Source organism: Papaver somniferum, chromosome 6, assembly GCF_003573695.1.
Source record: "Papaver somniferum cultivar HN1 chromosome 6, ASM357369v1, whole genome shotgun sequence".
NCBI classification, from domain to species: Eukaryota; Viridiplantae; Streptophyta; class Magnoliopsida; order Ranunculales; family Papaveraceae; genus Papaver; species Papaver somniferum.
In genome coordinates this window covers 98,671,483-98,682,549 of record NC_039363.1, presented here as the reverse complement: position 1 = coordinate 98,682,549, position 11,067 = coordinate 98,671,483, and positions in this window count along the sequence as shown.

Genomic DNA, 11,067 nt, shown 5'->3' with positions numbered 1-11,067 from the left:
ACGCATTGCAGTAGAAAATGGAATATAGTCGGAATGTAATGCTTTTAGAGTAAGAACAACCAATTCTTTATCTGAGATTATCTCTCCAGCAGCAGATAATTGATCAGATAAGGACTTGATCTCATTAATCAATGAAGGAATAGACTTGTTACCTTGAGTAATTCATAACAACTTGGTGCGCAATTGAATTGAGTGAGCTGAAGATGCTCTAGCAAATCTCTCTTCAATACTGGACCAAAGATGATGTGATGTTGTTAATGTTGAGAAATAAGCAATAACAGAATATAAAATTGTTGAATGAATCCACATGATGATGATTGTGGATTCTTCATCTATCCAATCTAGATAAAGATTGTTCTCAATTCCATTAGTCTGATTACAAGCTGAAGTATATTGAGGTGGACATGAAAAAGATCCATCCAAATAGCGACGTAATTTATACTTTTGAATCACGGGATTCATCAAATTCTTCCAGGTAATGAAATTATCCTCTTTGAGTTTGAGGTGAACAAATCCAGTAAGTTGATTTAAAGGGATTTTAGAGAAAAAGACAGCAACAGTTAAATTTTCTATTGATTGAAAGTAAACGAAATACTTGAATTGATTACAATGACGAAGAAGAAGATCAATAAAACGAAATGTATCCAAAAAAAGTTGTAAAGAAAGTAAATCTGAAGAAATTATTCAAGAAAATGATTCTTGATAACAAGATACATACAATGTTGAATCAATACCTCTAAGATTCAAACGATGGTACACTTGTTGATGATGATCTTCTCAAAGAAAACGTCAGATCAAAGAAATGTAGATTAAAGAAGAACCCTAATCTAACTTGCTCATGATGCCATGATAACAATGTATCAATTACAGATAAAACTCTCAATGAGAGAAAAGATTCATTACAACCACACACTGTCATTTGGATAGTATTAATACAGAAAGTGAAAGTCAAACTAACACTCGTGTGAGTATAGAGTGTGGGATACATAACACACACAACTATTCTGCACGTGTGACTGAGAGAGGGAATATCTAATTCAAATCCTTAACCTACACTGCTATCTTCTCTTAACCTTCACCACTGCAAGATATGCTATTAAAGTAAGCTTGCATATTGCTTGTGTAAAGCACAAACCCCGCACGTTGGTATATTTTGACATGCTTAGATATAGAGAATAATATAAAAATAAAAACTAATTAATGAATGCACTAATAATGATTAAGTATCCCGCTTAATTGTTGTTATGTTATGCATTTATCATGAGCTACCTATTGTCCATTATCATGACCTTTTTTCTCTGTATTTTCGAGTATTTAGTTTTTTGGACTATAGTTAAAGCTAAAACATGGTGGGTGCTATATAGTTAGAATATCAAATTCTTAATAATCACATCTGTTTCGATTTTGAATTACCACACCTGTAACATCATATATATAATGATTGTTAGCACTGTGGTTTTAAGATCTATCAATACTGGAATATCTGAGATGTTGGAGTAAGCTAAAAGTTGGTCTTTCCATATTCTTAAGCTGCGAGAGCAGGCATTGCCACTGCCATTGCAGTATACATGTTTTATCTTCTTTTTTTTACTTTGTTGATCGGTGCAGGTATGATCTTGGTGGCAGTTGAAAATACTAGCGAATGATAAAGTGTAATAGGCTGGTGGAAAGGGTTTTTTAAAGTAGAGTATGGAGAATGGAGGAAAAAACAGAAAGAGTGAGGATGGATAGTTTGTGTTTCAGGTTGAAGTGTTGAACTACCTGTTGGCTAGATACATGATTCCTATATATATATATATACATTCCATGTATTAATTTTAGCAATCAAGAAAGGCGAAATCCTTGTGCACTGTCCATGTCTAACAACTCTCATGTTTGAATATTTGATCTAGTCAAACAAAACTTGTCTTTTTTTCTGTAGATGCCATAATCTGTACGGACACATGGAGGATTATTAGAAGCTGCAGCTGGACACAAGACTACAGCAGCACACACCATATCAACCCCAACACAGCTTCAATCCTAAGCTAAGGATAGAAGAGTAATTCTCCAGAAGATATTTTCCCTTTATAAACCAAAACGATTAGGTCTAAAAAGGGGGCTTGGTCGTCAGAAGAGAGAGGAGGGTTCTGTTTCTATTTCATTTCTCTCTTCTATTCTTGCTATGGATTACTCACAGAGAAATTGACGAAGCTCCTTCAATGTAACCCAACAATCTTAATAAACAGATTAACTCTTTTTCACCCGTGGATGTAGACACTCCGTTGTCGAACCACGTATATGCTTGTGTTGATTTCTATTTCATTTCATTGCACTTAATTTCGTTCATGATTTGAGTCTATATCTTGTTATAGACAGTACTTTATCATGTGTTTCAATTGGTTGTGCTACCAAATTAATGGTGTTCACAATTTGGCGCTAGAATCAGGCAATGGGTAAAGGATTTATCCTACCTGTTGTTCCAGATCTGTTACTGTTTAAGTTTTTATCTCTAAAATCGGTATTCAATTTTACAAATTTTCAATTTACTGTTCATGGAAATGGTTCAAGAATCTCTTTTCTGGACTTGGTTCTTTTCAAAAATCTATTTTACTTAGATTATCATATGTGCAGACCTTTATTAACTCTTCGAGTATCTTGATGAGTATTTTTTCCTGGGTCTTTATAAGGGGTCCTCATCTTTTCAGTACATTTTTGCCCAAACACAACTTTGGCCTAATATTTGCTCTTGATGCATGGCTTTGTTCCTGCGTATTGAATGATTTTTGAGGTGCTAAGATGTTATACAAACTTTTCAGATTTGTTTCCTAATGATAAACCAGCCTTGTATTCAACTTTTTAGTATACCTCCAACCTTTCATGGAACCTTCATGTTTAGATTTGATCGCTACCCAATCTTTGGATTTGTTTTTTATAGCGATGTTGGTTTCTAACCCAGTATTGTTTGGCCTTATCATTTTATAAAAACTCTTGTCGCTGTCGTTTTGAAACGTGCATAGCCTCGCTTTGATTTTTAACCCTGCCGTCGGTAGCTTTATATTCCCCGCAGTTTTTGCCTGGGGCTGATTCTATAAAAACTGGCATGTAGTTGCAGTCCAAGCTAATGTTGGTTCAAATGGGTTTTTCCCTTCGTGATCTTTGAATTTCCTTATTTTCATCAAATGGGTTTTTACATTGCTAATAACTTAACCAGTTTATGAGGATCGTAACCTCCTCTTGATTAGTTTCCATTTTAAAACAAGATTCGAACCATCCTGCTTTTAAGCTAGCTTTTTTACTATTTGTCAAAATGTTCTAATGAGTTCTGTGTTTGGAACTCCACTAATAACCAACAACTGAAACACTCTGAAATCATTTCTAGGTTCACCTTAATTTCTACTATTTTGTTTTCTACTGGTCTTTCCTTTTATTTATTTAGTTAAAGGACTCACTTGGAGGAGGGATGTATACCACCGCTGTGGCTCCCTCGACATGATAAGATGCATCGTCACAAGGACTGTATGTGGTCCAATGAAACGGAAGACAAGGAACCAGGGTCATGGTATAACTCATGTCTGATGTCGACAATGGCATGAAAATGCCAGGTCTGATGTCGGCGACGATGAGTTAGCCTACCGGCCATACGATGGTATAATTACGAAGCATGCCTCGTTATCAAAATGATGACAATGTAGGCTTCCAATGCAACGACAGACAATGAGCCAGAGTCACGGTTAACTCAAGTCTGATATCGAAGTTGGCATGAAGGTGCCAAGCCCGACATCGACGACGATGAGTTAACCCACCTCTAATGTCGACGCCAAGTTTGATATCGACGAAGGCATGAAGATGCCAAGACTGATATCGACGATTGAGTGATAACAGAACCCTCCTAAGGCAGAGTTCACCTAAGTGGACGATGAAGTTCAAAGTCCACTCCGATGATGCATCTCCAACCACTAATGGTCATGAGACCGGGAACATGAAGTATTCTAATACTTCTTCGTTCTCATACTTCACGCATTCTTACCGATGAATGCTTCGGAATTCCTCATGCATTCTTATCAAAGAATACTTGCTGCGGAATTTCTCATACTTCATGCATTCTTATCGATGAATGCTTCGGAATTCCTCATGCATTCTTATCCAGTTTTTATGGATTAACAAGCACACCACAACCAAACCATGATGACAATGAATAAAAGTCCGACGGCCAAAGTGCAACAAAAACCAAGAACCCAAGTTTTCCCATGACAATCCAAAGTCTTGCTAGGATGCTAATCCTCGAAGTGGCCAGCTAGAAAACCAAGCAAGAGAGGACCAAGAGAATTTGCAGTGATCTTTAGGCCAATCAAAAGTCGATGGATTTTGAAAGTCAATGACGATGCAAAACCAACGAAGATACATGATCTGATGACGACGGTCTTGGGAAACGAAGAGCTAAAGTCTTGTTACAATATCCAAAGTCCGCTGATGCAAACCCGGACATGACGACGACGTATAACCTGGAAGCAAAAATTCAAAGCTCAGTTTTGGTCCAAAGATGACGCATGTGAACCAAAGTATGATTTTCAAGTTACGAAGTGCAACAGGGACGATTGCACAGGGTATTAATACTAAAGGGATTGTTCGACTCAAGGGATTACAATAAGTTATTGCAGGTCTAACCTTCTTTGGTACATCGACGAGAACGATTCTACCCCCAGTGGTGCAGCTTCGGCCTATCAACACGACGGTATATCTTCGGCTACATATCCAAATAATGCAGCTCCGTCTCAAAAGGGACTATAAATTAAGCTAAAATACCAGTGGAGGCCACTAAAAGAGTTTGGCTCAAGCTTAGTTAAAAGCATGTGTCGGAATACAACTAGAAGCCACGGTTTAACCCAAGACTGACGTCAACGATGGCATGAAAATGCCAAGTCTGATGTAGACGACGATGAGTTAACCTACTTTCTACAAGAGTTAATTACGAAGCATACTTCAAGGAGGTCTATGACTGGCACGATCGTAATAAACGAGGTTGCTGCAGTCTAGTGACGATGATGCAAGGTCTACCAGCGTACAACTCAAGCCCAATGACTCTTCTTCCACCCCGATGACACAGAGCACCAGCCAAAGTCCGGTGCCAGTAGTGCTTGCCAAAACCCGAAGCCGAATACAGATGAACTGAAGAACCGAAGACTGACGCCAATGTTTCATAACTGATTGTCATAATCCTGCAATGTCGATTCAAAATCCGCAGACAAAGATGCAAGGCCTGAAGAAGATGAGCCAAGGTTCGAAGTCATATGATGCTCGATGTTAATAATCCAAGTTAACCCGGACTACAAAGTGTCTCGTAGTTCAAAGAGCGAAGAATGCAAGCTAAAGAGATGATTTGTCTCGTAGTTCAAGGAGCGAAGAAGGCAAGCTAAAGAGATGATCTTAAGTCCGCTGATCTTAAGAAGGCAAGCCAATGATGTGAATCCTAAAGAGAGATATTATCGACAGTGTGGCTTGATTCACTAATTATGGAAGTATCAAAAGTTTCAGGGATTACATACCTAATACAAGGACCTGGTAACGATATGCAAATATGATGACGTTGCTTCATACTGAACACTATGGTTCAATACACGAAGCTTCAAAACACGTCATCATAATTAACGAAGATTCAAAACACGAAGCTATGGACGAAGCTTCAAAACACGAAGCTTCAAAACACGAAGCCTTAAAACACGAAGCTTCAAAACACGAAGCTAAGGACGAAGCTTCAAAACACGAAGCCTTAAAACACGAAGCCTTAAAATACGAAGCTTCAAAACACGAAGCTAAGGACGAAGCTTCAAAACACGAAACTTCAAAATACGTCATCATCATAATTAACGAAGCTTCAAAACACGAAGCTAAGGACGAAGCTTCAAAATACGAAGCTGATGACAAAACCTTCAAATTACGAAGCGAATGACGAAAGCTTTGTATCACTACGATGGACTTGCCTTAAACTAAGCATCAATGCTTAGTATGATGATGTGAGAGTTGATGCTTCATTCTTTATAAGAATGATTCTTATACTTCCGTTCATACGCAAAGTACGAACCTCGTTCATACGCAAAATGGGATGCCATCGATGGCACCATTACGATGCCATAAAGATGCCACTTCCAACGACGAAGCACGAGTCTGATGTACCTGCGTTCCCCCACTCCAGCGATGGTGTACCTAAGTTTTCTTCCCAGCTTCGATCTTCATTCCAATAACGATGCTGAAAGCAAACTTGAAAGGAGTTCGCCCGGCGCTCAGCTCTGCCCTATGATGCATACAGACTGTACTCCGATGACGCCACTCGGACAAGGAGAGCTAGAGAATCTGCAATATGTTTAATATATAATACATCTCTCATTGTCTCGTTGTCTATATAAGACAAGTCTAATATATCATGCAATGACAACAAGGCGGTTGTTGTGATGACGTATTTTCACATGATTTATGATAAGGGTCTTTTCAGCATCCCATTTTGCGTTATTTCAAGTATCCAAAAACTAACAATGAGCCAAAGGCTCACAACTATGATCCAGAATATGATGGTCGAGCAGGACGGTCAATGTTTACGGAGCAATCTCCCTGAACTTCATATCTTCATGAATGAAGATATCCCTTAAAAAAGAGATATGATCTTCGTAAATGAAGATATCCCTTACCACAGAGATAGAAAGATATCTCTTTCGCATTCACAACGATGATACAAAATCCGGTGGGGATGCTCCAAAGACATCAAAGATGCATAATCCAATGAAGAGTGCAAATCTTTGCAACGACGATTCGAAGACGAAGGCGTCTGTACAATAAATGAGAAGTAGCGCAGACATGATGCTTGCTGAAGACGACGATTATTGCTCCAGACACCGCACTAGTTAACTACTGAGAAGCATAAGAAGCTTGGCCAATATGGTGTCGGCCCCACTCCGAAAATATAGCTTCGGTTAAATTCCGATGATGCATGATGATGACAATACGATTCCCTACAAGCTCCTAAAGTTTCCTTGGTGTTTAATAATTTTAACCCAATCAATAAACAAAGGTCAATCTCGAGGTCTTTTTGGCGGTTTTCAAGTTGCAAATTGAAATTAAATAATTTCATAATGTTGGTATTACTAACGAGTATCTTGAAGCACAAGAAATAAATTAATTTCTTGTCCTGGACCGATCCTAAAACGAGCGGGTAATACAATATGAGATTAAATATCTCACGTGGATACCAAGTAAACAATCCTTCTATTGTAACCTCGAAACTTTTTTCACTCAAAGATGCCCGACGGCAATACACACAGAAGCATGTGCTGGTTGTTACAGATCTCCAGCAAATCATGATTTTTGGCAACTGCAATAGATAAAAAGTGACAGCAACAGAGAAGTTAATAAATTCTTCGTCGGGGCAATCATTTCAAAAGCACAGTTCAAGGGGCAGCTCAAATTCGACAGCCTAAGCATCCTACGTTAGAGCAGATACTTTTGCTTTCGCAAGCTTTAAGAACCACCTTCCGAAACCAAAAGGGGGCATACACACAACTAAAGAGTTTGAAAATATTCAGACTCCTTGCATCTTGTTTATATTAGCATACATTGTTATATGCATTTGATACATTTCAATTCGGAATAATGCATACATTTCCATAAATTGGATAGGTTTTTGGATACTAATGCATATAATGGAGAACCGGGGCAAGCACCACCGGTCTCATATCTTCATACTGGGTAAATCGTTCACACGCAATCTCTCCGGACTCCCCCATAAGCGTCTATGAGTGTACGACCAGGGGGAAGGCTTCCATAAGAAAGAGATGCCCAACATGACATGCCTTTGGCAGCTCAGCGGAACGGGTGTTTGCAAAACATTCAGTTTTACACCACGTCTCCGGGAGATTTTCAACCCCCACCGTTCGGTAATCTCCTGGCCCGAGATTGGCCAACGGGGTGACAGGTTCAAACACTCATCTTACCTCAGCGACAATGGATTTACGATTCCCCACAATGCAGGGGCAAGATCAAACCATACAAATACTTAATAAATTTGTTACTGCTCATAAGATGAATTTACCTTATTTATTATAATACAAAAAACTGATACGAAATGTCGTCCACTTACATTTTTGTGCCAGATAAATTTGAGTAATCCTACGAGGTCCTGTGACCCCAAATAATACGGTGTTGTGAAGTAAAAGTTGTCGACGCTACGATGTATAGGTTGTTGCTTCTCAACCGGCCTTACAAAGAATTTTCAACTTGAAGCATGCAACGGACAAGCACCAAGCCGGGTATCGAAAATGTCAATGCCAAATACCAACAAAGAACAAGCCACGAAGAGTGCTTGTACCAGTACGATAAGAATGCAGAACCTTTCGACAAGGAGCGGCCGAAGGAAACAACAACCGAAGCATGAACGATTATGGTGAGAGGAATTTTTCTTAAGGATCGCTTATCATCGACCCTCAAGAAAAGGGGCAAATTGTAGATACCATAATCTGTACGGACACATGGAGGATGATTAGAAGCTGCAGCTGGACACAAGACTACAGCAGCACACACCATATCAACCCCAACACAGCTTCAATCCTAAGCTAAGGATAGAAGAGTAATTCTCCATAAGATATTTTCCCTTTATAAACCAAAACGATTAGGTCTAAAAAGGGGGCTTGGTCGTCAGAAGAGAGAGGAGGGTTCTGTTTCTATTTCATTTCTCTCTTCTATTCTTGCTATGGATTACTCACAGAGAAATTGACGAAGCTCCTTCAATGTAACCCAACAATCTTAATAAACAGATTAACTCTTTTTCACCCGTGGATGTAGACACTCCGTTGTCGAACCACGTATATGCTTGTGTTGATTTCTATTTCATTTCATTGCACTTAATTTCGTTCATGATTTGAGTCTATATCTTGTTATAGACAGTACTTTATCATGTGTTTCAATTGGTTGTGCTACCAAATTAATGGTGTTCACATTTTCAAATACTTGTTTTAGCGGAGTTTGTGGATGCATTTTGGAAGAATGATTCTCAGTCGGATTTAATTTTTTTGCCTGCTTAAATGTTGCTTTCTTCCTCCATTAGTATCTTTGAAATGGTAACGCTTCCTATCGGTGGCTCATTTTAGTATTTTACGTTACCTGTGATCATTCATTCTTTTTTACTTTGCTTAATAGTAAAGCCAGTGGCGGAACTAGACTTTGATTATGGGGAGGACTTGACTCTTTTCTTGGGCTGGCTTAAGGGTAAAATTTACAAACATATAATGGCCCAACACAAAAAGGGCTATGAAAAAAATGTCTTTTTCCAATCTTGGGGCTGGCTTGAGCAAGCCCTAGTCCAAGGGTAGTTCCGCCCCTGAGTAAAGCTAGCAGAGGAAAACTCCAATCCAAAGGGAAGAGATGTTTACCCTAATTAAGAACACGAGTGACGCCAAAAGTGTCTTTTTTTTTGATCGAAAAGGAGTATATATTAAAAGAAGAAGGAATGTACAGGTAAATCTACCAGAGGTATAAGAAAGCAAAGAACAAAAGGTTTAAAAAACCAAAAACTAAAAACTAAAAATTACAGAAAGATTGCTTGCCAATTAGACAACACCGTGTTAGAGAAATTCTGGTGAATCCTGTTGCCTGCCGCCGCTGCCCAAGTAAGGACTGAAGACCTTGCTTCAAAGATGAGATCTTCATAAGTTTTGAAGAGATAGGTATGTTCAAATCTTCTACAATTCCTCTCTTTCCAGATTGAGCTAACAATAACTGCTGCCGGAATCAAACTCCAAATGTAGTTGCCTGAATGGGAAAATTGCTGTGCATACCATATTTCTGCCAAAGCCCTCATCGAGCCTGGCAAAACCCAAGTCCAACCTAAAGTTGGTGTTAAGTTACACCACATCTTGTAAGCCTCATTGAGCCTGGCGAAAAGTGTCTTCATAGTACTGTTTGGCTGTTTGCCAATCATGCCAAATATTTCAAGATCTTAGACCCTTGGATGTTTGCTGTCGCTGACACTCTATCTAGCTCTCACCCTACTGCTAAATGGATTGATGTCAGTGGGGAGGAGTTCTCCCCTGAACTCTGTGATATTATTAGAGAGTATAGGGAGGGGAAATTATACCCTCATAGATAGGTTGTTTGTTCTTCTTTGTTTGTTTTGTTTTGATTTTTTCTTGTTCCAGGGGTGTCGGTTAACCCCAGCTGATTGATAAAAAAAAAAAAAAAAGACCACCTTAAACTAAAAGTAACGGCCTGGTCCGATATCGATCTCCAAATCTTATCCTCGTAAAAAAATGTTGGGATCCAGCCAACACCAAGTAGGATTCGTTCTAGTTGCATGCATGCACGACTCGGGGAGTTTTGTAACTTTTGTTTTAGTAGTAGGATGGAATTAGTTTATGTTTAGGACTATGTTTCCTTTTCTGCTTATGCCTCCAATATTTTTATGTATATGTTCTCTACAAATACGTATAGATATAGTTTGTCACGGGATTTAAATCAATCAACAAAACAAGAGTGTTTGCGGCTTCAAATTTGTGGCTAATCATCCATCCTAATTGAAAAGTAAATATTTAGGTGCGTAGATGAAATCCAATCAGTTTTTATTCCTACCTGATAATTGACGGAACAAAATATAAAATTACGGAGCAATTTTTAATTCTATTCTTTTTTTAATGGTACTCTTTTTCGTATTAGCTACAGGATAAGAGGGTCTGGTTTGATCAATGATGTAATTAACAGCGTCTGCGTTCGTTGTTGTAGTTTTAGCTTTTAGGAGGACTAGGATTTCAATCGAATAGCTGAAAGTTGCTGCCTCAATACTCCTCTTGTTATTCTGCCGGAAGATGTAATTTTCCAAATCTTGATATGGATCCCTGTACAATCTCTGTTGCGATTCAAATCTGTGCGTAGATCATGGTATGCCCTATTAAATCATCTCACTTCATACAACGCCATACCACTACTCCGGTTGACGACAAGAACAGCTCCAAGTTAGGCGGCACCTTCATCTGCAGGCATCAATCACTAGAGACACAAGAACTTATACCTTCGTTTTATTTTCTTTCTGAATAAGGAGGCTTGTTAGAA